This window comes from Gymnogyps californianus, chromosome 2, assembly GCF_018139145.2.
Source record: "Gymnogyps californianus isolate 813 chromosome 2, ASM1813914v2, whole genome shotgun sequence".
NCBI classification, from domain to species: domain Eukaryota; kingdom Metazoa; phylum Chordata; class Aves; order Accipitriformes; family Cathartidae; genus Gymnogyps; species Gymnogyps californianus.
The window spans coordinates 45,065,280-45,086,448 of record NC_059472.1 but is presented as its reverse complement, the minus strand read 5'-3'; positions in this window follow the sequence as shown (position 1 = coordinate 45,086,448).

Sequence of the window (21,169 nt, the reverse complement as noted above, 5' to 3'; positions counted from 1 at the left end):
AAACTCTGAAAGGGTTCTTGCACCTGACTGTTACTTTCTGAACTGGAATCTTATGTGCACATGCAATTATTTCTGAATAGTTTCAGATGTCCTGGAGTACTTACATTATAATTGACCACATTTGTTAAAGAAAATAAAAGGCTACTTTTTACTTCTAGTAGTGCTTAAAGTGTCATCATTTTCTGAGTCTTGCAGTTTTCCTCTTGTGGTAATTCTGTCAACAATACCTGGTTTATCTATACTTATCTGTCTTTACATACACATTGTTTATATACAATTTAAAGACTTTCTTTACCTCCTTAGTTCTCTGTATTTTGCATGCTGTCAACAAAATTTACGCTTTTCTCGCCTCCCCCCACCTTCCCACCCATAGGTATCTTATTATTTTTTCTCTTAAATTTCCTTTGGTGTTACTGATATTACTTGCCTCTTTTACTTCCTTTACCCATTTCTTGCAACTTAACATTGTCTCTTTCCCTTAATCCCATTTTTTTTTTTCTTCTTGGGTGTTTGCAGTCATGGAAATGTCATGGCTGAAAAAAGATTCTTTGGTATGTCATGGAATGGCAGTATTTCAGATGGTGTTTTTGCAGATGTAACTGTGAAATAGTGAGCAACCAAGCTCATTAAAGAGCTTCATCTCATCAAAGAATGTTAAACAGCTGTTTTCAGCCTGACCACAGTGGAAAATAGAACCAGTCAGCCAGTAAATAATTATGTTTAGTAGGTACTATGAATATGGGTAAAAGAAAAAATGAGACAGTGAACAGTAGGAGCTCATGTGTGCTGGGTTTCCACCCTTGACAGAGCCTTTTGAAATAGTTCCTGTTTCGGCTCCTGTGTTATGAACCTCTGGTGATCTTTTGGAAGCTGGCTAGGGTGCTTCTGGCACGCTGAGAAAATACTGCCATCCAGGAAATTCTTCTTCTATTGCCTGCAGCCTTGGTAAGCTTTTCTCCACTTTTTTTATCGCAGAGATGAACTTCATTTTGCTTAATGAACAGTGAGACTGGAAGGGATGGGCCTTAATACACCTTGGACCACACTGTGGAAGAAAGCTTCCTTGCCAGAGCTAGGTCAGATGGTCTTCTCCCACAGATCTTCTGCTCTAATAAACATTAAATCTCTGCTTATAAGGTACTTGTGAGCTTTAAAAACTGGTTTTTTTTAATTTTACATTCTCTTGCAATATGTCCCCAAGCAGGGCTTCAGCCCTATTTATTCAGTCCCCTTAATTACAATAGTATTCTTTTACTGATTTGATGTTGATGACGTACGTAGTCACGAAGGGTCAGAGCAAGCATTAACTGTCAAAAGGGAAGCGGGACATAAAGCTGACACTAGAAAGGCAGTATTTTAGGTAGGAGCTGGTGTGTGGAGGAGGCGGTGGCGGTGGCTGTGTTACTCTGAGTTTGCAGGTGGCAGGAGCAGTGATACCAGGAGAGCAGCATGTGCTGCCACTGTCCTTCTTCCCTCCCAGCCACACTGGGAGGGAAACCATCTGGCGGGAGCTGTGTCCGGGACACTGCAGGCACCAGGGCTCTTTGTCCCTGCGGTGACTCTCCTGGCTGTGCTGCCCTGCACATCCAGCCAGCTCGAGAGCAGCCTGGAAAGCATCGGGGCACGTAGCTGGTCCTGACTTCGCTGCTGTCTGCCTGGCTTCCTTGCTCACCGAGGTGGCTGTACGTAAGGACTGACTCCTGCATACGTTCGCATGCGCCATTACTTAAGTGATTGCGCTGGAGTATAAATCAGTGGCAGTTGCATGACCTCTTTGTACAGTAAGCTAATACTATCCATTACTCAAAATTAACAGTTCCTTTCTTGTGCTCTTATCTTATTCTCCGGATTTCCTGGTTATACTGTAAGTGGTCCTTTCAAAACCTCTTGCCAACCCTACTAAAACAAAGATGATAAACTGTCTAACATCTTTTTGTGTACTGTATGACATTCTGTTCTTCTAAATAATCTATTAGCAGAGAAATTGCAATGAAAGCGTGACTCTGGCTTCTTTGAAACGTTCATCTTGACAATTTATGATCTTTCACAAAATATTTATCTTGTGTCCAAGAACAGAAATGAACCAAGAGACAGATTTTGATATCGCGTCGGTGGGTTCATGCCACTTTTAGATGTTTCTCAGGAAAAGGATTTTTGAATCCCAGCTAATCAAAGTTGAATCAGCTCGGATGAAATGTTAGGATGCCCTCAGTTCTGAAGACAGCATAAAAGAGCTGGAGTGCAGAGTAGGTGAGGGAGGTTACCACTGAACCTGTCTAGAAACTCAGTATGTTACAAAGACTACACAGTGTAACCTGTTTCATGTTTGTCCCTGTTACTTCAGTGTCTCGATTAGAAATCCGTAGAGCCCATTTTAAATGTATTGTGAATCTTTATCAGTTGCTTTGAACGTTTTGACCGTCATTTTGGTTTCTACAAAGCAATATAATAAGAGTAAGTTGTGATTTCTTTGAAAGATATTTTGGGATATTCAATTTATTTCCATGTTGCAAATAGATATTCACATTCTGCTGGTTGACAAAGAGGCAAGTTATCCTGCTAACCACCTTTACATTACTCTGTCTTTATGTATAATACACATCAATAACAGTTGTTATAATTTCTGTTTTATTTTATTTTTAAACTAGACTCTTAAACTGGATTTTCAGTCCATAGTTTGGCTTCATCAAAATCAGGAGCTTACTTTTGGAATCACTGCCTTCCCTGATTTTAGAGTTAAAGGTAAAAAACTGAAGCCAATTCTGCACATAATTCGCACCCACTGAAATACGTGTTTTAACATTAACATTCATTAAACTGATGCAAAGTTCTCCATTGTGCTAGCAGTAAACGTTGAGGTGCACACTGAATGACTCTTAAGCTGCTTTGTGTCTACGTAAGACTGTTTGTGCAGGCGTTAATGTTAGTCTTAAGACAGGTTTTAAACTAGTGCAACCTTGGTATCAGGTTGATTATGATTCTCAGCTGCTTTGCTTTTGGGGTACTAGTTTATGCCTTTGCTAAAAAGAGCATCATGTGCTGCCTTTGAGAGTGCCATCATGCTGTATTGGTGGCAATGACACTTCACTTCAGCTAGTCAACATATGTTAAAATAGATTCTTTTCCCCATATTAGCTAGTGAATGAATGCCTAAGTTAAATAAGCTAACACCTAAATAAGCTAACATAGCTTTATCCTGGAAAATCCTCTGAAATTCCAGCGCTGTAAGGAACTATAATCTTGCCTGGATGTAGCATAAGATCATGGATCATCTGATTGTCTCTGATAAGCTCAACGGCGAGTTGTTCAATCAGGACACCAAGCTGTGTTAGTTAAAAGAGGGCTGCCTTAGTAATACCAGCACTGTTTTACTCGCAGGTACCGAGCAAATGCAGTGTAGTCATTTGACCCAGACGGTTTTCACTGCTGTACTGTTCCACATCTCCTTAGCGTGTTGTCTTTAGGCTTCCTTTCCTTTCTCCTCCTCCTTTTCTCCCACCCCCGAGCTCTTGCTCCGCTCACACAGTGCAGGAACAGGACGGATTTTTGAATGCACTGCTCAGCCAGAGAAAATGTGCCCAAGGCCTGTTCAAAGAGTGTTGCTGCTTGTCCTTTATGCCAGAGGGTTTTGTGATGTGTCAGTTCGTCTAGCATAGAAGATAAGGTAAAGCACCTTTAAAAAATGGAGCCTTTTAAAAAATGGAAACTATGTTAGCTTTAACAACGACCGAGCAGAAGATGAGGAAATGTTTGCAGCTTCTGGAAACTCAGATAACTTCAGGAATGAAATGAAATGTTGAAATTATTTTTCCTCCACATGTTTTGGCATATCAAGATTTGTTTCTCAAGAAAAAACCTGTACCTTGACACACTCTTATGCCTTTCGTATTTCTATTTTTCCTCCTTTTAAATTTATACCTATATCTTGGCAACCAAAGCCCATTTTTAAACAAAATGTATTTTACTGTTATTCTTCAAAAAGTTTTACCCACCCATCAGTTCTCCTGTGCATGCCTTGTCACGGGCTGCCCTCCCTCTCCCTGCAGAGAAACCACCTTCTGAGTTTTGTATTTCAGATAAACTTCATTCGTCCATGAGCAGTGTCTCCCTGGTTGCTCACTGAGGCTGATCCCCACACCTGTCCGCTTACAAGATTTTTCCTCAAACATTCAATGGTAACGTTGCAAGAAGGAAATGCTAAGAGTAACACTGAAGGAGGTACAACACTTGTCAATGAAGTGGCCTTCAGGAAATCCTGCCAATGTTAATAAACCAAGCTCTTTTATAAATCTCCAATCTTCTGAGCAATTAATGCCAGCAGGTGTATCCTAAGGAAAAAAAAAAGAAAAAAAATGTACACCCCCCCCAAACCCTTTATAGGTCCATAATCTTCTTCTGTTTCTGTTCCAGCTGGCTTAATTTGACTATCTCCAGATCCCAGGATTTTCCTTCTGGGAGAATTAGTTTATTAGTCCAGTTTACAGGTAGGATTGTTGAAGTTCCTCATTCTGTTTCTATTCATAGCCAAGAGTAAGTTCCCAGGTTTTTTGTTCAGATATCCATGTTTGCACAGCACAGATCAGCACAGTTTGTGGTGTGTATCAAACCTCAGTTTGTCTCCAGGTAAGAAGCCCGTGGAGCAAAGCTGAGTGTTTCTGGCATCCGGGGGACCTGCGAGACCACGTTCCAGTAATCACGAGAGAGATTCTCTGTGCGCGTAAATCATGTGTGTTCAACAAGAAGATGACTGTTATATTTCAGTTTCCAAATAAGTCTCTCCTAATAATTTTATAGCATACCTGTAGTTCCCACAGTGTTGTGGTTTTTTTTTTTTTTTTAAGCTTTGAAGCTATGCATTAAGAATAAACCTTGAAATTACATACCTTCCTTTTTGTTTCCAGTAATGTTTCCATGGGAAAAGGGTAGAGTGTGCTCTATTTAAGTATTCAGTGCTTTGATTTTTATTCCTCTGCTCATAAATAATCAGTATTCATCTGAATACAGCACCAGAAAGGGAGACAAATATTAAAAAAAAGATCTTTAACTTTTTTCACTATAATACTTTCAAAAGAAATAAAAATAACTCTTCACACTCATTTCAAAACCTGGAGATATTTTTTGTATTTGTTGAAAATTTCTTCAAATATATTGCATAATCAAAACTTACTTATGAGGTTTTTTTACTTTTATTTAGTTTTTGAAAGTTTACAGTTTTTAGAAACCTTGTATCTATCTTTTGAGTGAAACTTAGCTCTACGGATGACAACAACATTTTTCACCTCACATTTTTTCTTGTTGATGGTAGGCATTTTCGTGTTTCTCCGACCATGAAATGTATATTAGCACTGCTTCTGACACCTGGGAAGTCAGATTATGTTTTTTGGCTGGTAGGAAAAGCAGATAAAAATGATGGTTCTTGTTCACAAACCTCTCCCAGAAAGTGCAGTACCCCTTCCAATTTCTTTTGTCTATGTATCAGGGAAGAAGTGTGATGAAACAAAAGTTTTGGCTACCTTCCTTATATTACCATTTGCCAGAAATAAGGATATGTGTTATTTTCTTTGTAGATGGACTTTTACAGTACACCTGTGTTCATGCACCCTGTACTTTAGCTGTTGAAGGATTTGGGTAGGGCAAGAAGTGGTTTGTCAGCTTTAGGGTTTGTGGTTTTTGTTTTTTTTTTAAATTCTCTCTCTCTTTTTTTTGTTTTAAATGAAAATATAAAGTTATTAAGATTGCAACTTCAAGTGTTAAAACCAGTAAGTATATCTGTTCCTCCACTTTGGCCTTATATGTCACGAGACAGTCCAATAACATGACAACATACCTATATTCCACCGGGTGTTGCAGCATTCACTGAATAGGATAAAGGGTACTAACGAATGAATTGGGGTTCTCATATATTTGCAACGTGATGAGTTGCAGCATCGCTTGTGGCTGGTAAAATAAGGCATGGAGCCACAGAGTGAATGGAAACAGTGAAATGAAATAGTGAACATCCGTTACATACCCTGCACAAATACTGATCTGAATGTCCCTTGGTGAAAAAGCAACATTTGACTTTTTGATTCTAAAGTACATTTGAGCTAGCTTTTCTTGTGTGATATTTGCATACAAAATGTGGGGGTATCTTTTAGACCTGTTTTATATACACCTGTTTCATTTGGTTTGATATGGGACATAAAATTGACTTCTTTATAACTGGCTGACATTTGTATGCTTTTTGCACACTTTTTATAGGGAATGGAACAATTCAGATAAATACTTTTGTATTAAAGAAAATGAGTTTGACCTGATACATGCCAAAACCCCCTTATTTTGATAGTTTTACTATCTAGAAACTAAGAACACAGCTTAGGATCTCTGAAGTGAGCTAAACATTCTGGACTGCTGTTTTAATCCTTTATTGAGCAGGTGGACAGTTTTGCTGATCTGTCCTCATTTTTACTAGGTTATGGACAAGTTTTCAGTGTGAGAGCAAAATGCCTTTTTTTGCTTTTTCAGGTATTTTTAGAAAATACCTGATAGTATCTGGTACTGGGAAGCAGACAATTTAGGATTAAAGAACCGAAAATTAATCATGAACTCTATATATGCACTATTGCCTTATAACCAAACGATAAGAAAATGTGCTGTAGGATTTCTGGTATGCAAAGATGCCTACTGTAGTAAACAGTGTCCTCTTTAAAGTATTGGAGCAAGCTGAAAATGAAAAAAAAAAAAGACATCAGAACAACTAATGCAATCTAAGGCAATAAATACTTATGTGGAAAGAAACAAACTTGTGAACTGGAGCATGGTTTAATGTACTACAAATCTGAAGTGTAACTCGAGTACACTGGGATCTTTCCATTGTCTGAACAAGATGCGCTAAGTCTATGTCAGATTGTCTGACCAAGACAAACAGGAGAGCTGAAACTGCTCTGAGTAATCATTTATTACTATGTGAACAGGTTTGGGTTTTTTTTTTTATTACTATTTTTGATGCATGGATGAACTTGGTTCAGGAGCCCTTTTCCAGCATTCAGAAGTTGCTTCACTATTTTCTTCTGAATATTGGAGTTAAACAGTTCTATTTGTCATGCTAGATTAATTTCAGATATTTTCTTCCTCCCCTAGCTTCCCTGTCTCTCATTTACGCAGAAAAACCCTGAAAAGTGAGAGCAATGCCCAGGTTTAGTTGCTGGAGCCTAGCACGAGTATTAAAGCAGGCTGCAGCTAGAAACAAAAGTGAAAAATCTGGACAGAATGGGTCAGTATCTGGAGAATGAAACGCGAAGAGATGGATGCAACGAGGAAGGGTCCTGCGGAGGGGCTGAGCCGGGCTGGGTGAGACGGGGAGAGCCAGGACAGATCTAGCAGAGTTCAGCAAGCAGGAGGACTGAACTGGGAGCTGGCGTCTAAATGTGTGTCCACAGTAATGAGAGAGGAGAACTGGGGTTTTGTGCTTAACTGCTCGATTTAATAGTTAATCTGTCTCAGCTCCCTCCACTCTAAAATACTGACAGGTACCTTTGATTACCTCACACAAGTAGTAAATAGTCTCAGTTTGTTTCAGTGATGGTTCCTGAGGTATTTACTGCACGTGGCTATATTGTAAAGTCAGGTGAATTAAAAATATGGATGCTCCGTTTTGCTGTGGTATAGATGGTTTTGTATCTATATTTAGTTCAGTGTATGCTTTCTATTTTAAATATAGTTCTGCACTTAAATTCTGATAATAAAAGCTGAAAACCAGATTTTTTTAAACTTAATGGGACTGCACAGTTATAGTAGGTTTTTTCCCTGTATCATTCTGAAATGAAGACATTACAATAAATAAAGTTATTCCAGAATTGAGCTTTATAGGGAACAATGGTTTAATATCCATTTAGAAGAGCTTTGAGTTACAGTAAAGGACTAAAGCTGGAACTTGACTCATTTCAGGTCAGTGCGTGGAGACTAGGAAACTTGTTCAGAGATCCCCTGGAAAGTAATGTGTCAGTTCAGGAAATAGAAATCAAATACATCTATCCACCAGTGGAGTTCTTCATAGTCATGAATTGATTTTAATGTCAGCTCCAATTTGTTGTTAGATTTTTGAGGCATTTCCCAACAGACAGGGCTTCAGTGATTTATTTTTTGTTGTGAACTGAAGTGCTCAGCTTTTCCTGGATAACACTTACTGCTCTTGAGATTTGTTTCCTACTGTTTGGAAGCATGTCCTGTCTTTTGCTTTGGCTAGAAATGTTGCTCACTTGAGTGGTGATTTTCTCTGGGAAAAAATGAGGAGAGAGGAGTATAGGATAGCCTTTCTGAAGTCTTCCAAACCTGTTGCACTGAGGTCTGCATGGGGGCTATCTCTGGCCAGAGGAAGCTTCTCTGGAAATATTTTTGTGTACTTGTAGGGTTTACAGTTGATTTTACTATTTAGTCTGCAAAAGTTTCTTTCTAGAGTCACACTTGTTCTTTTTGCTTCCAGTAAACACCTAACCCACACAGAAATAAGTATACTTCATGATGTATTGGTAATATTTGATTAATTAAATGTTCAGAAACTGTAATAAATACTTACATTTCTTTGTCTTTCTAGGTTATTTATTTTAATAGATAATTTCTTAAATATAACTTAACCTTCCCCTTTTAAAATTGAATATGTAGCTCTTTGCTTTTGCAATTTAGTATGTAGCCCTTAGCTTTTGCATCAGAGAATTATTTTCTCCCATCTCCTTCATTAAATAATTGTTGGGAATCCTCAGTTTATAGAGATTCAATTAAGTCATTGGTTTCTCATAATTAAATAATGAACCACAGCAACTGACCAAGTAAACACCCTTAGAAATGATGTCCGAAATATTTTACGATGAGCTTGACACCAATTCAATGACTGTATCTCAGGTAATCAAACTACCTTATTATATTGGATAATTTGATCATAAATTTGATCAGTCCAACCCAGTCAAGGATGACTCTGATTTGCTGCTAAAACAGCTTAATTGTGATGGCATATGTTGTCATTAAGGATCTGTTGGTCAACCATGATTATCAAAGGCACCACTTTTCTTAAAGCCATTAATTTCTTTAATGCAATGATATTCCGCAGAATGGCAATACAATAAACTGGCCTTCTCCTGCTTCCATGAGATGTAATAGAAACTTAATCTTTATTGAAGGAAGGAAGGAAGAAAGAACAGACTCAGTTCCCATCTAAATGACTTTGTGTTGCCTGCTGCCTGTGTTTAGTTAATCCTGAATACATTTCCAGTGAAGGAGCAAACATTTGATTTCAGCATTGTGTGACTGCATAAACATCCTCATGCCCATGAATTAATGGAATAAATTTAATATCTAAGGTTTCTGTGTGGGAATTAGCAGGGGAAGGGCAATTTCTTTCAGACTGGAGACTCTTACTTATCATTGGAGTGCTTTGAGCATCCCTCTAATACAAACTGCTGTTGCTGCCTCTCCTCCCAGATCTCAGTTGTTCTGCTCCAGCACAGCTGCGCAGTGGAGGGGGTCATCTTACCTGGTATGAGAAACTGCTCTCGTTGCTTCACCGCTGAATGAGATTTCACTTGCATTTTTTTATTTCGTGAGAAAGTTTGTAAGGGGCGATGTGGAGCCATGACCTTCATTCTGCAGAGCTTCTCTGGGTAGGAAAGGAAATGGGACCTGTACTGCATGAAAATAAGTGTTGAGGTGCTGCCTTACAGACTGGCCTGTGTTTGTCCATATTGCTTTGCCTATTCCTGTCCCCAAGACAAGGACAGGGCCAGGCCTAATCTGGCCCTTCGCTATCTTCATTTTTTCCCATGCTTTGAAATAATTCTGTACATTACTGTGTCTATTTGAAAGGCTTACATCTTCAAACCGTTTAATTTTTTTTGGCTTTGCAAATAAGCTTCTAAACCTATAGAAAACGATTGAAGCTTGTATATAGTAACTGCTTCCTATCCCATTCTACCTTCCACAACAGCAGAATTACTGAAAGATAAGATGAGCATTACTTTCAAGCTTAGCTTTACTGGTTTGGCACACAGCTGTTTTGAAAGTGCATTATACTTCAAAGGAGCATAATATTATTTGAAATGTGTGCTGCAAAATAGAGATGAAACAAAACCTATTGTTTCCTGCGTATTTAAGGAATATACCACTTCTAACTACCAAAAATGTTAGGGCTGCGTTGTAATGCAGAAAGTATGAGAAGTCTTTAAGAAGGTGTTTTGACTACTACAGAATGCGAGGAGTATCCGTTGAGGACAAGATTAGAGAGGAGCATTTGCATTATTCAGCATGTAGTTGAAAGGAAATGACACTGTGATTCAAGGGTGGTGAAACACCCATGAGACCATTGATGAGATTATGCTATGAAAAGAGGTTTTTGCAATGCCTTCAGTTTATAACTGGATTATGTTGTGAGATTCAATGGTACATAAATAAGATCTTGTTGGAAAGCTGTAACATTCATGTCTTCTCCAAAACGACAGAGATAATGATGATAAAGTACTATTAGTGTAGGGTGAATGTGTTTTTTGTTTTATTTACTGTTGTCTATGCAATGATGCAACAGGTAAGTAAGATTTTTAAGTAAGTCATGTGTGAAAGCTTTTATCCACAGTGTTTTGTGAGAACATTTTAAGAAAACACTTTGCTTCATGTTTCTGCAGGCAGTACTCTTGAATGAATAATGAATGAATTTAATGAGATTCATTTAGATATATGCTGAAGTGGAGTAGTATGATTATCGGTTATTGCCTGTCATTTATGCTTTAGTAATGTTTTAAAATTCTCTGTTTCTGCTGGTGAAAGATTATTTTGGATTTTGATCAAATAGGAAAACCTTTCTGAAATCATTTGCTGACTCATCCACTCTGCAAAAATCTGTTGTATGCTTCATATTTGTAGTGAAATAATTTCTTTTCTTATGAAAGAAAAAAATATTTTGAAGCAAATAGTACATAAAAAATGGCTTACAGATTGTCTTAAAAAGCCTTAAAACTGATTTTAAAATTATCCTGGTGGAGTAGTATTTTTCTTGTCATGTTTGTTGAGAGTGAGATGATAACTGATATTTATTATTCAGTAGGACTGACAACGATCAATCTCTGATTTTCTTTGATACATGTTTATTATGTTCAGAGCAAGAATCTTGCTCAGTGGTTGTAGCTACAATTTAATCAGTAAAGAATATAAATTTGCTGCTTTGACAGCCTAATGATGTAGAAAACTCTGAGGAAGAAACGGTCAATAAAGAGGTAAATGCTTACTGATCATACCCTTTTTCAAAGGAAAATCTTACCTCTACTGTTAGGTAGGTTCTGATTTTACTGGTGCTACAGATACCTTAAATGCTAAGTAGCACAACTTGTCCGTTAAAAAAAAAAAAGCAAGTTTAACCATGTAAAGAGGGTTTTACTTTGTATAATATGTATAATCCAAGAGATTGTCCATACCACTTGAACTGTCAGTGATGTAGGCCAAATGTTGTATTACTCATTAGTCTAGTTTGTGTCGTGAAAAATAAATGTATACTGTACAGATACTTTTTTTTGTTTTCTCTTTTTTTTTTTTTTTCCTCATTTAAATGAAAAAATAGTTTTCCCGGTCTTTCTCCATAAGGGCTAATATTCTTGCAGCTAACTTCAACTGCATCAGAGGCCTGCGATCTTTTGGAATAAAACTGGGTTACCGGTTTTACTCAGTCCATTTAATATTTTGGTTTTTTGGTATTAGGTTTTCTTGGATTTGAAAGTGGGTTTTTTGGGGTTTGGGGTTTTTTTTGGCATGCACAATCTAAGTCCATTCAGTCTTTAATTACCAGAAGTTTTGTGTACTTCCTTCCAGTATTGACGAATAGGTAATTTGCCCATTCAGTATAAGAGGAGCGTGGTGAATACTTTATCTTATGGTGGTGTTTTTAAGAAAGTGTGCAGTTCTGCCCCAAACAGAACAGGGAGGACTTTGGCTTCCAATTTCTCAGAGTCCTTTCATCAGTGGAGGATATTTGGAAACAATGGAGTGTCAATTTGGGAATGACAGTGTTATTTCTAGAATGGAGTCAAGCAGAAACAAGTAAAAGGTGTGTGAGAGGTCAGTACCTCTTGTCAATGTAATAAGAACTTGAAAATTTGCAGGAGTTGTAAGTATCTGCCTAACAAATCTAACATAAAATGAGTTAGTGGTGGTGGCTTACAGACAGTGTAGCAAAGACTAGGTGAAAGTGAAATTAGTACGCGCAGTGCAAGAAAGGAGAGGGAATTGTAACAGATATCTATGTCTAAGTATCTTCCTATATTTGAGGCCCTAAGAAGAAATGTTAGCAAGGGAAACAGTTAACACCTTATATTGCAACAGTTGTTTCTAATAGGAATATATCTGAGAAGACTAAGTTGACAAAGTCCAGTTGGTTTATTGATTATAGCAATCTATGTAATGTATATGTTGTACCAGTTCTGGTAAGCTCTGCATCCCACCACTCTTACCGGAGACCAGCTGAGAATACAGTCGCATACGCTGCTCACTTTGCTGAAAGGGTAAATCAATGAACAAGATTATCAATGCCCTTTTTGTTGGCTTGTCAAGAAACATGCACAATGTATGCAGTTATTGTGTCAAATACAAAAACTAAAACATTTGTAGGCATTTTGTGTTATGCACCATCTGGACTGTATGCGATTTTAGGATTGCATTAACACAGTACTTGGGATGTTACAACTGGAGAATCATGGAAATCTAATTCACAATTCAAGATAAGGCAGGAAAGAGGCCTTTACTCTTTCAGAAGCAACATAATTTATTAATTATCACTTAGCTACATTTGTTCCTGATTCAGAAATTGTACAATTTCCTACCACAAGTACTTTTGTATATAGTATTAAAGGTATAAACTTGGTAACGTGTTTTTTATAATGTTACTTGTTGTGACTTTTGGGGGTATTTAGATGCCTAAATCAAGACCTCTTCTCAGACTTAGTGTGCAGTAAGTATAGGCTTCTGTAGCAGGGCAATTCAGAGCACCTAAATTAAACTCATCCTTAATAAGCTCCGAAAAGTCTCCCTGTATCTGTTGCTTTTATAAAGAAGCTTGCAGAGTGTAGTGATCTTGCTTAAGCATGTAGTATACTTAATGTTTGGTGATGTGAACACTCTTGTATATGTTTTCTTGTGAGTATGCTGCTAAACTAATCCAACGTAGCAGATTATGGTTTGATACCTGAAGATAAATTTGGCACTTGAATAAGCTAGAAACTTATCTGTTCGCCTCGTTTGTAGAGCTTGTTCCGTAATAAAGTTTTTTAAAGCACACTGTGATTTCATGTATCACAACAATTCAGGGATTTTATATTAGGATAAAGTAAATGTCATTACAACTGTTATTGACAAGAAATTATCTGTAAAATAAATCAATAAAAGCTGTATTAGAAAGGACATAATAGCAACATAGGTAAAACTTTAAAAAAAAGGTGAAAAACAGAACAAAAAAGGGGAAAACCCAGCCATATATTTTTTTCCTGTTTGAAAAGCAATGTACTGGTACTTACAACAAGCTTAAAAGTGTTTGGAACAAGTCCGGTTTTAATACAAGCCAAGAGGAATGGCACTAGGAACCATGGGACATTTGAGCCAGAATAAAAGGAAGAATGGAAACCTGCGAGAGTGGAGGACACACTGATGTGGTTGGTGGAGTAGCCAAAAGCTGGGTATCGTCATGTTAATCGAAACACACCAGGCAGTGTTCCAATCTGTCAATCTATGAATAGGATCTCTGCAGGAATCATACAGAATAATTAAAAGTTGGGAAAGATCATGTTTCAATCTGTGTCTCCTTAAATAGTAATAACTCTAATATGGGAAGGTGCTCAACCCTCAAATTTGAACACATGCATTTTTTCAAGATAACAGTGCTAAACTGTAAGTCCAATTAAAAAACCACAAAACCAAAAAAACCCCCAAACAGTATTTTTTTACATTTGCATGAACAACTATATATATGTATGGCAGATTGTCCTGGTTTTGGCTAGGATCGAGTTAATTTTCTTCCTAGTAGCTGGTACAGTGCTGTGTTTTGGATTTAGTAGGAAAATAATGTTGATAACACACTGATGTTTTTAGTTGTTGCTAAGTAGTGCTTATACTAAGTCAAGGATTTTTCAGCTTCTCATGCCCAGCCAGCAAGAAGGCTGGAGGGGCACAAGGAGCCGGGAGGGGACACCATCAGGACAGCTGACCCAAACTGGCCAAAGAGCTATTCCATACCATATGACATCATGCCCAGTATATAAACTGGGGGGAGTTGGCCGTGAGGGGCGGATCACTGCTCGGGAACTAACTGGGCATCGGTCAGCGAGTGGTGGGCAATTGCATTGTGCATCACTTGTTTTGTATATTCTAATTCTTTTAGTATTATTATTGTTGTATTATTATTATTATTATTATTATCATTATTTTTCCTTCCTTTCCGTCCTGTTCAACTGTCTTTATCTCAACCCATGAGGTTGGTTTTTTTTCCGATTCTCTCCCCCATCCCCCTGGGTGGGTGGGAGTGAGCAAGTGGCTGCGTGGTGCTTAGTTGCTGGCTGGGGTTAAACCACGACACAGATTCAATTTGGTTGTGCCGAATAAGTTAATGATGATATTGCTACTACTGCCACTACTGAGAAAAAGTTGAACTCTGGTCTGTCTACCTGTCTTGCAAATTGCTCACCCCTTAATAATGCCAGTGGCATTTCTGGCGCTACTATAGGAAGAAATTAAATTTCCTGAAATATTTTGATGACAGAAGCTCTAACTTCTTGGAACTCCATTAACTGAAAATCTGCTGCCCATGTTTTACACACAGTACCTCAAGGGCAGCAGAAGCCCTTGCGGTACATGCTCATGTTGATTACTGGAAGGATATTGTTGTAAACACAATGCTGAAGGACTTGCTATGCTTCCTCTTGAGTGTTTTACCTCTAGTGTGTATGGTAATCTTTAGAAACATCTGACAACTCAAAATGAAATATGGATTACTTCCTGATAATGCATAACAGAAAACAGTTCACACCTGGTATTTCTTAGCTCTTTGGACATATGATTGGCTTGGCAGAATCGGACTAGGCTATCTAACCAAATTCAGTCTCCTTCCCGCTGGATACTGTTAATCTGGCAAAGTCCATGTGTGCCAAGTCCTTTTATGTATTTGCAATGGATAACTGATCAGTTTTATGTGCTCCCAATCTATAAGAATAAGATATATAATGTACCCTCTCATACCTGCCAACTCCCATTCAATTTTGTGAGCACAAGGGTTCTCAAATGTTTATACAATTGACCACATTTCCATCCAGACTGCTGTGTGGACCACCTGCCCCTTCTTTGCAAATATATTCTGGGAGAATTAGAGCAACTGACTCCTGAGGGATGTCTTTACTCTAGTTTGTGGAGTTTTTAGTGAAGGTCAGCAGCTGGAAATAAGGAAGAAAAAACAGAGCAGCATAATCTTATTTACCTGTCTGTGAAGCACGAAGAGATTTATAGATCACATGGGCCTGACCCACCGTGTAAGAAAACCTCTGCCCATTCCCCAGCAGTGTAATCGCTTTGAATGTTCTATTCTTCATACATAGGTGAAAAAAGGAAAGCAAAGATGATGTGCTGATGCCTATCCAGAGATTTGTTAATGAGTAGGAAGAGAAAGCTCATGCCTTTAGAGCAGTTCAGGGCCAAGACCGGAGCACCCAAGTTGGTGAGGTACTGCCGTTAGACTGACAGCCCTGTGAGATGTACACAGGGTCGCTCTGCCTCCCCTGCTTCCACCACAACATGTGCCAGCAATAGCCTCTATTTGTTTGAGTTGCCAGCTGACCAGCATTTTTATTGACTAGCTGAAACTGCTTCTGGAGCTGGACCTGGTTTTGGACTGCTGACCATCCCTGTTCAGGAAGATGGACTATTCTTAACAGGAAGCTTTGCGAAATGTTCAAAACTAAGACCTTTCTTAGTAAGTGTGCCTACAGGACACTTTTCTTTTAAGAAAATGTTCTGATTAATTTATTATTTGTTTTTCAGTGAGGATATTTCCGTAATGTATTTCCAAAGAAAGGACTCTTTGGAAGTCCTTTCGTGCTCAGTCAGGCATCGAGGCACGTACTTAGCTTTAAATGTAAAAAAGCTTCTACTGAATTACTGATTGATAACTTTTGTTAGTGAGATCTTAACAGAAAATAGGTTTGTGAAAATGCTGTGCTCAGACTCAGAGCAAGCCTGTACTTGCAAAATACTTTTACTTAAAATTAAATATTAATTAAATTAATAAAGTTAAATATTAAGTTTTTAATACGAATCAATATTAAATAATAGATTAATAATCTCTCTTCCATAGTTACTTTTTGTCCTATAAAGTTTGTTTTCATTTAATACACTTGAGGATTGCTTAGGTAGCTAAGTGTGGTTGCAGTGACTTGAAACAGTATCTTCTAAAGATGCTCACTTGATTCAAATCTTGTGGTTATAGCAGTCATGCATATACCTTGTTATAGCTATACTGCACGTGAAAATATGAGAAAATTTTGATATTTCCTCTATTTCTGGATTGAAAAATAATGCATTTAAGGTCAGAGTACTGGAAATTGACATAATACTTAGTTTTACATGTTAGGCATCTTTACTTAATGTCTTTGCTTACCTGTCTCAGAAAAACAGAATTTGCAGCAGAATCCATAGAGATATTTCTGCAGTGTTGACCGTGTATCAAGTATTTTGGTTCTACCCTATATTTGCTTAATAAACATGTATTATTTTGTGCATGCACTTCTGTATGTATAGATGCATCTATAAATATAACTATAAATATGTAGCAAAATATATATTTACAAATAAACTTTTATAACAAAAAAAGTATTTAAACATATTTAACCTGTATTCCAGTCAGTGAAAATGTACTAAATTGTACAGCAAGTACCAAGTAGTATTCATTTTCAAATTACTATGCTCTTTGCATTTTAAGAAACATTTTTCAAGTTCCTTTTTAGGTTCTTTCATGTTTTAGAATTGTAGATCAGTGCTTATAGCTATATTATATTTAGCATTCTTTGTTCTTGGTGCTCACTTTTATGTAAGAAAGCAACTGTGTCAACTTAGGTTCACTGAGCCTTACTCTTTATTAAATATTACTGTTACTGAGGAGCAGCTTGCTTTCCCATCAAAGTTTGAAATACAGTTTCAAACTCTCTTTTTTACTTCTGTTTTACACTACTTTTAACTATCTGAAGGACTGAAGATATTTTAGGTACACACTGTATTGTGTTGTACTTTATTGTAATCCAAGATTAGATTCAGCAGAATAGGCTATAAGTGCCTTCCATATTTCTAATTGATTGGCTCTTCTCTGAACAAATTTTACCTGGTTTTGTGGTTTTGGGTTTGGTTTGTCGGGGTTTTTGTTTGTTTGTTTGTTTTTCTTCTGACACCTTTTTGATCTTTGGCGCACAGCTGCAGCCTGTAGCTTGTGGGCTTGGAGGCTTTTCGCCAAAGCCCTTCATAGCTAACTTGTGGTAGCCTTGTCACCTCAGGTTTGAAGTTTGCTGACCTTGGAGGATAACTGAAGCCTGGGAAAACTCCTTTAGTTTGCCATTTACTGGATAAAAGTGTTCTTATTCCCTGGTATTCACTTCTACATTTTTAACAGAGAACCCATGTTAAGGGAGGTGCTATCTTTGGGCTGATCTCAAGTGACCCATTCAAGTAGAGGAGTTTATTCCATGTTTGTTGTTAAGTGTAGAGGAAACCTTTAGTGCAACATTGGTTGGTGGCTGTAACTCAAATTAAAATGGTAGATCAGAAGGTCTTACTTGTCTGTTACTAGGTCTGACTTGTTAGCAGTTCCATTGCTTCAGACTAGTCTCATCCACCTTTTATGTTGTACAATCTTTAAAGGAAATGGGTGGTAGAATAAAGGTACACGTTAAAAGAGAAAGTGTCTTTTAAACAATGGTTTAATCTGGGAGCACAAGTACTAACATCCAATTCAAAATAATGCTGTTAGAAGCACAGGTTAACATTAAAGTTGTTCGTGTGCCTGGCGTGCACTCGTTTAAACCACTTTGAGTACCTGTTTGCAATCATTGAGTGAGGCGTTATCATTGCCTATTCAGAATACTTGCAAGGTTGTCAGTCATAACCATGGTGGGTGTCATAAGAGACCGTGATGAGGCTTCTAGAGTTAAATTGGTAGATCTACACTTGTTTTGTTACCTTCCGTTTCAGATTTAAGTCTGCTCAGTTCGTTTTCACTAGGCATGCTCAGAGCTGTAACAGTATATGTTCTCTCCCATACTAATATTAAATAAATATTTGCAAAGTCACTCCTACGTTGGTAAGCTTCTTGTACGAGGTCCCTTCTGGTCTTTTGGCAGTGTTACAGCAGCTATTCATCACTTTCTTTAGGATTTCCATTTTTATTCTACTGAAATGTATTAACGTTGTGCTATGATATCCAGTAATTTTGAGTGTTGACAGTGTTTCTAAATTTATATGTTCCCGTTTTCTTCAAGATATCTGGACTTGAAGAAACACCACACTATGTGCAGTGATTACCTAGCAGGTAGACAGGGTGAAGACTTAGTTTGTAGAGTTATCCATTAAATTTATATAATTCAATAATTTAAATATTTAATTTGTTATTAACAAACAGTGCATTCGTAAATAAATAACGCATAAGTGAACAAGAAATTAATAATAATAAAATAAATAAAATTAATTATTAATTGTTAGTAGGTAATATTTATAGTTATGTAATAATGTAAATATTTATATTAAAATAATGCCTCCATTTAAGTATATTAGTACTTTTATTGATTCAGTAGCTTCAGTGCTTGTGGTGTATATGGCATCTGAACTGACTGTATATCACAGCCAACTATGCTTTGATGACCAAATTTGGTTAAATATTTTTAGGTAGAAATGCTTTCACTGAACATGTCATTTTCAAAAGTGTAAAAATAGAAATATTACTTGAAAATTTAATCAAAACTGCTTTTGCAATCCCCCAAATATGCAAAAAGGTTATGTTCTGTAAGAGAAAAAAAATCACTAAAGGTTTTGAGTATAATTTTGAGTATAATAATGTATGTAAGATATGTCTTATATAAAATTGTAGATATTATTTTTTACAGAAATGACATGGTCTGTAAATGGAAACAGTTTCAAAATTATTTTCCTGTTTTTTTCTACTTTGTCTTTGAAATTTTTTGTTTGTTTGTTTTTAATACTAGCTCTAGTTAACAACTCTTCTGAGCCCTTGATCTAGCCTCACTGCTGTGCATATTCACAAGGTGTGCAGCATTCAGTGACATCAACAGGAGGGATCTATGTACATCATTAAACTGTTTGGAGGCAGGTGGTATCTTGTATGCATTTTGTAAAGTCCCAGTAACGTGACTCTAGTGCGCAGCATGTGTTCATACATACTACTGCAATGTAAATAAAAATGGATAAGAATTATGATTTTGTTTTCCCTCTGGTTCTTTTTTTCTTAATTATTAGTCATATGGATAAATCTCCAGATAGTCAGTCCTTTGAAAGTTCGGAGATGTATTTTCTGTAAGTAATCTCAGAAAAAATATCAGAATTTACAAATAATAAACAAAATATATTTTTTCTTGAAAGATAAATGAAGCCAATCATGGGCTAGGGACTGAAAAGAAAGAAGGGGCTTCAGAATCCCAATTCTTTTTAGGGTACATCAGGAATTCAGAAATTGCAGGAGTTTTAAACTGTCGTGGAAGAAATGATCTATCTAGTGTCACAGACCTCAGATACTAATATTTGAGGTTCTGTTGAAGCTACATGAAACTCAGCAACACAAAAGCTAACATACAGCAAGTACGTTGTTGCTTAGGTAGTATCAACACATCATCAATCAATGACAGCCATCCATTGAGGGCAAAAATAGAGGAGTACTTTGTAGTTGCTGCATTATATTAACTGAGGATGAGTTGATGTCATGAGTAATGATCCAGTTAATGGGATGGAACAGCATCATCGCAGAATGAATGCTTTTAGTTATTAATCAGTAGCCTCTTACACATATGTGCTAAAATATTCTGTAGTAAAAACAGTTTTCATTAGCGATGCCACAGCGGATTGAAATGTTGTCATATTCTTTTGGGCACTAGTTGAACTGAATTTATAAATCCCTGTCTTTAACCTCATAATTAAGCCTATTTTTTGTTTGCAAAACACATAAAAAAGTTCTCACTTTGCACAGGTTTAAATCCTGTTGCGTTCCGCAGCATTTCAGAGGGAACTTGCACTCCTTCCAACCCAGCAGTAGACTGAGTAGTAGTCTTTTCAGTAGCTGATTTCAAGAGTAGAAAATAATACATAACTGTAAAGGCCATTTAGTTTAAAATAAACGAAGGAGATCTTACTATTTCTCATATAGATTAGCTGATCTGAAAACAAGGTGCTAAGCTGTATGAGAATTTTGATCAGTAACTATTAAAAACAACTACATTGGAAAATAAACCTGAAGACAATGCTGACATTTTATATAATTACTGTAATATCAAATTTCTATTAAGAAATAATTCCAAAGATTGGTAAAACTTCAGTCAATTAAACCTACAATAGGCAATATATTTTTCCAGACATAAGCACCCTACATAATTTGCAAATTTGTGAGTTAGGTCTGCACATAGCACATTGTTTTAGTAAACTGGTAACAGGAAATTCTGTATGGAAATATACTGCCTGTATTACATGAATTAGATTCTCTGCTGTGTAAGTCATCTTCATTAAGTGTTCGTGGAGGATCTGGTCAAAGAGCTTTAAGAGGAACATTACAGGGTAGAGAGGGGTCTGTGATGAAGAAAAACGTGTAACACAAAATGGTGCCTCATATAGACTATCTCTGTTTCAAAAATCCAGTTTTAAATAATGGTTACAATTCAGATATATGGGTGAAATACCACATATAATTAGTATTCTGAAATCAGATCCTTTTATAGTCACTGAATCAGTGTGTCTGCACAGTCATCTGGCTGAAGCTAGCCTATTACCAACTCTCTCTTTTTTTCATAGATCATATAGGAAGTCTTTACTTATAGCCTTTTAGCACTGTGGACTTTCAGAATACGTTTGAGGGAAAAAAACTGTGTCTGTTATGGGGAAAAAAAATTACTCAAGATAGTTATGTTCTGGAACTGAG